The 5,671-nt window shown below is 46.1% G+C and overlaps 1 protein-coding gene across 2 annotated transcripts in view; it reads right to left on the bottom strand.

Annotated features, from left to right (window-relative positions):
• Nucleotides 1–5,671, bottom strand: part of PC (pyruvate carboxylase) — a 69,596-nt gene that overhangs the window by 59,222 nt on the left and 4,703 nt on the right. The window contains exon 2 of one of the 2 annotated variants that reach the window (XM_005864310.2): nucleotides 5,501–5,536. The exons of the other annotated variant lie outside the window; for it this stretch is intronic. The gene's annotated coding sequence lies outside the window, so the exon portion shown is untranslated. The remainder of the gene's footprint in view (nucleotides 1–5,500; nucleotides 5,537–5,671) is intronic. 2 annotated transcript variants of the gene reach the window in all.

The following is a 5,671-nucleotide window of genomic DNA, read 5'->3' on the forward strand; positions in this document are numbered from 1 at the left end:
CCCTCAAGTTCCGAGTTCTGCCTGCTGCCAGACCGTCCAGTTTCTCCCTGTATGAGCCCTGGGACCCCAGAGATTTCCGGAACCGGAGTTCAGAGCAGTCGGGAGCTTGTGACTCCCTCCCGATTCAAAAAGACAGCAGCGTCCTCAGGTGCCCGCCCCTTTCCGCGCGCGCCGGAGCCTCCGTACCTCTGCACTTTACTTTCGTAGCTCCTCTGAGTCTGTGTGCTCTTCTCTTTCCTTCTAGTTGTAGAATTTCCACTCAGCCAGCCTTCCTGTGGTTCTGGATGATGACCGTTCTGTCTTTTAGTTGTATTTTTGAAGTTGTTGTCGGAGGCAGCAATTTCCGGTGTTTTCCTATGCCGCCATCTTGGTCTCTAAGCTCCTTTAGTTCTTTAGACACCTTCTAAAATAGTTGATTTAAAGTTTTGTCTATAAAGTCCCATGTCTGGGGATAGTTTCTACTGATTGCTTCTTTTCCTATGCATGTACCATTCTTGTCTCATACTTGTTTTTGTTTTTTTTTTAAAGATGTGTCTATTCCTTTAACTATTTATTTAATTGCTTTCAGAGAGGAAGGGAGAGGGAGAGAGAGATAGAAACATCAATGATGACAGAGAATCACTGATCAGCTGCCTCCTGCACTGCATGCCCCTGCAGAGTGTCTAGGGAGGGGAAGCAGCTGTGGTGCCTGAGGCTGACTTCCAAGAGGCCCACAGCACTGTCAGGATCGTGCCAGTGGCACCAGTCTGTCGGTGCCTGGCCCATTCTCCAGAGATTGGGCCTGCAGGACTACTAAGGGAGTGAGTGTCTGCCTCCGGGATGGTAGACTACCAGGACGGGTCGGTCAGCTGAGAAGTGCTCCCACTGTGGGAGCGCACTGACCACCAGGGGGAAGCTCCTGCATTGAGTGTCTGCCCCCTGGTGGTCAGTTCACATCATAGCAACCGGTCCACCAGTTGTTCGGTCGCTTAGGCTTTTATATATAGAAGATAATGTTCACTGTAATTTGGACTATACAGAGTAACAAGTCACTCTCAAGATTCCAAATTAAAATATGTCACTAATTGGTTTATATGTTTTTTAAGAAAGATGGGGTTTTTTTTTTTACTGATTTTGTAGAGAGAAATGAGAGGGAGAGAGAAACATCGATGTAAGAACGAAACATCGATCAGCTACCTCCACTAATCGGGGATTGAGCCACAACCCAGGCATGTGCCCTGACTGGAAATCAAACCGGCAACTTTTCGGTGCATGGAATGACACAAAACCAACTGAGCCACACTGACCAGGGCACTAGGGAATTGGTTTAGATTTGTGATTTTAAGTAGGAATGTTACTAAGTTTAAAATCAGTATTGGCAGATGACAAATACGCACATGAAAAGAAGCTCAATATCATTAATCACCAGAGAAATTCAAATTGAAGCCATGAGACACCACTACACACCTTTTAGAATGGCTAAAATCAAAAAGACTGACCATATCCAGTGCTGGTAAGGATTTGGAGGGACTGGAACTCTCCTACACTGCTGGTGGGAATGCAAAATGGTACAACCACTATGGGAACAGCTGGGCAGTTTAAGTTAAACATACACCTACCATATTATCCAGTCACTCCACTCCCACACATTTGCCCAAGAGAAAAAGAAATATATGTCCATACAAAGACTTGTACACAAACATTCATAGCAGTTTTATTTACAATCACCAAAACCGGAAACAACTGAAATGACTAATAGGTGAATGAATGAATAAACAAACTGTGGGGTATCCACATAACGGAATACTACTCAACAACAAAAAGGAAAGAAGTACTGATATATGCCCCCCCAAAAAATCTCAAAATGATGCTGCGTAATAGAAACCAGACAAAAAGGGTACATATTATATGATCTCACATATGTAAACCAGAAAATGCAAACTAATCTGTAGTAACAGAAAGCAGTTCCATGGTTACTTGGGAATGGGGGAAGCGGAGAGAGATGGGAGGAAAGGATTGCAAAAAGGGGCGCAAGGAAACTTGGAGATGAAGGATATGTTCTATCTTAATTATGGTTTCATAGTTAAGGTTTCACGAGTGCATACATATACATCAAAACTTATATATTATAGTCCTAGCTGGTTTGGCTCAGTGGATAGAGCATTGGCCTGCAGACTGAAGGGTCCTAGGTTTGATTCCAGTCAAGGGCATATGCCCAGGTTGTGGGCCCGATCCCCAGTAGGGGGTGTGCAGGAAGCAGCTGATCAATGATTCTCTCTCATCATTGATATTTCTCTCTCTCTCTCCCTCTCCCTTCCTCTCTGAAATCAATAAAAATATACTTTAAAAAAATTTTTAAATAAAACAGGAATATAGGAATGTTTAAGAAAATTTAAGAGCCAGCTTAATTTATTAGATTTACAGGAATTATTTAAGTATTAGGAATGTCTGTTAATCAGACAATTGGAAGTATTAAAATAATTAAAGGAAGTTGAATGTAATTTAGAAATTCAATATAAATTTTTCAAATGAGTTAAGTTTGCAAATGAGATCCAGTATTATTCAAAAGGGCCCTTCAAAGTGATTAAAATTTTCTAAAATCATAAATAGAACAGAAAGATTGTAGGTTACACTTAGAAGCAAAACTTTGGAAGACTAGCCATTAAGAACTAGATTTTAACTTTAACAAACTGAAAACCAATTTTTTTTTTCATCCAAAGAAACTTCTGAATAATCTTTGCATTACACAAAAACCCAGGGGTAGGGATGGGGTGTGGTGACAAAAAAAAACCCTGCCCAAACATGTCACTCACCTGAAATTCATCAAGTCAATCTCTCTGAATCTGTTTCCTCATCATAAGAAAGGAATGTTTTCCAGAATAAGTAATACATTTATTATTAACTAGAGGCCCGGTGCATGAAATTTGTGCAGGGGGTGGGGGAGTCCCTCAGCCTGGCCTGTGCCCTCGGGGGATGTCCGACTGCTGGTTTGCAGGAGGCGACTGGAGGCAACCAGCGGGGCACTCACTGGCTGGCCCCGCCGCCCAATCACCTTCGCCAGTTACCTCCCTGTGTCGAGTGTCTGCCCCCTGATGGTCAGTGCACGTCATAGCGACTGGTCATTCCCCCGTTCAGTCAATTTGCATATTAGGGTTTTATTATATAGGATGATTTAATAATATTAATAAAATTTAATATTGATAAACAGCACATCAGTTAGCAAGAGCACTAGGAGAAGCATACAGTGGTGGACAAATATAAGAGATTAGCAGCATGATAGCACTCCGTAGTAACTGCAGCCTTTCCCAGACCCTGAGCTGGCCAATGACAGACATACAAAAGATGACATATTCTCAGAGACTAAGCATGACTCAGCAGAGCCAGATCACGGAATTTTCCCAGAGGTTTCAGCCAGGGATGGATGTCATCAGGAGAGGAGCTGCTACACATGGAGACTGGCCCCATTTCACACACAGCTGATGGAAATGTACTTAAGAGCAGCTTTGAATTCCCTACTCCCTACCCCCTTCTCTGGCCTGTAAGAAAGATAAGGAGTAAGGGACAACAGCAATGACAGGATGCTGGGATGACCTGGGTTATACCTTCTCACATAATATTTTAAAAAATAAGCTCTACCGTCCCAAAAAAGCCCACCCTGGCCCCCATGGCTTAGTGGTTAGAGTGTCAGCCTGTGCACCCGAGGGTCCGCAGGTTTGATCCCCAGTCAAGAGCATGCACCTGGGTTGCAGTTCAATCCCCACTCCCTGTCAGGGTAAGTGTGCAAGAAGCAACCAATCAAAGTTTCTCTTTCACATCGATGTTTCTCTCTCTTTTCTCTCTCCCTGCCCTCTCCCTTCCACTCTCTGAGAATCAATGGAAAAAATATCCTCACTCCTTAGGTAAGGATTAAAAAAAAAAAGCCCACATTCAGAATCACCAAGGAGATATAGCAAAGGAGGGGGGCAGAGCAGAACCTTCCACCAGAGGGTCTTAGTGTGGTAACTAAGCAAAACTCCAAGACTCAGCAGGGACTTAGAGACTGAAGACCAAACAAACTTTAACAAGTTAGATGACCTGGGAGAAGGCAGCCCTTCTCGCCACCAACTTTCCCTTCCTACTGATGGATTTGGTGGAAGACACACAAGGGGGTAGGGATCCAAATATTGAATTCTGCTAATCAGCCTTCTCTGGATCCGGATCCCTGTTTCTCAGCTCCATAAGATCGGTGGTCAGAGACCTTCACCCAACTCCCCACCTCTCCTCGCAGGGATGCAAGGAAGAGCAATAACATTCAACTCTAGCGGAAACCGGTTTGGCTCAGTGGATAGAGCGTCGGCCTGCGGACTGAAGGGTCCCGGGTTCGGTTCCGGTCAAGGGCGTGTACCTGGGTTGCGGGCACACCCCCAGTGGGGGATGTGCAGGAGGCAGCTGATCGATGTTTCTCTCTCATTGATGTTTCTGGCTCTCTATCTCTCTCCCTTCCTCTCTGTAAAAAATCAATAAAATATATTTAAAAAAAAAAAAAAACATTCAACTCTATCAATGGAGAACAGGAGGATGAGATAAGCAGAGAGAATAGGGCAAACTCAATTGAGGCTGCTGCTGGCCCAAGAGAGAGCTGCGGGGACATCTCAGAAAGGAGAACAACTCCTGGGTCAAGAAGTGTCTCCTGAGGAAAATAGCTACTCTGGGTAGAAACCCAAGAAAAATTCCCCAAAGAAATCTTCACCCTGAGCCCTGAACTTGACTCTGGGGAGAGTTGTCCTTGAGCAACAAAGTCCCCAGGGCAGCGGGCAGCGGGCAGCAGGGTGGAGGTGGGGCGATGCTAGTCGGAGAGCTGGCTGGAATGTTCCCTGGGGCCAGCACAGGAGACAGAACTGGATCGTCAGGTGGACCCCGGCCAGAGGGCCCTGGTTTGCAGCAGAGGAGATGCACCCGGCTCCGTGCATCGGGGGAAGCTGTGTGAGGAGAAACCTGGAAAGCAGGCGGTCACACGGGCAATGCTGCCTGAGCACTCCGCAAGAGAAAGAAGGGACAAGTCCACCTTTACCCCGTCACTGTGACGTCAGTGTGAACGCGTGCCCAGTGTTTTCACAGCCAGCTGACAGAGTCAATAGCCACAGGCTTCCCAGAGTCCCTCACCACCAGCACCTGCTTTCCATGCTGACTCAAGGGGTCTGCGCAGAGACTGCCCGGCCCTAAGATGCTTCCTCGGGTCCTGAGGAGCCTCGCCACCCTCCCCATGACCCGCGTCCCAAGTCATGCCCTTCTAGAAGTAGGGCTTCCTGCTGAGGCTGACCAGTTGCCAACTGGGGCCAGCGAGGGACCCAGATGTCATTTTCCAGTAAAAACCAAGAAAGACTGGGAACAGACAAGGACTGCTTATATTTTCCAAAAATCAGAGCTTGGCCATTATTATGTATCGCACTTGATAGCTGACGTGCCCGGACTGCTAACCTGGATAGCTGCTCCTGAAGGAGACCCACCCACCCCATGATCTGGATTCAGGCACAGGACTTACCCTCGGGTCTTGTTAGCTCAAAGAGGCAGGCGCAATCTAAAGTAAAAGAAAGAGAAGTGTTACCCTCATTTCTGCAGCACTTCCAAGAGCACCTAGGAGTAGCAAGAACAGAGATTCAGAACCCAGAGGACTGTTACTTTGCTTCCATCAAGGAGAGTGGATGTGTGTGTG

The sequence above is a fragment of the Myotis brandtii genome, unplaced genomic scaffold (genome assembly GCF_000412655.1).
Source record: "Myotis brandtii unplaced genomic scaffold, ASM41265v1 scaffold187, whole genome shotgun sequence".
NCBI lineage: Eukaryota > Metazoa > Chordata > Mammalia > Chiroptera > Vespertilionidae > Myotis > Myotis brandtii.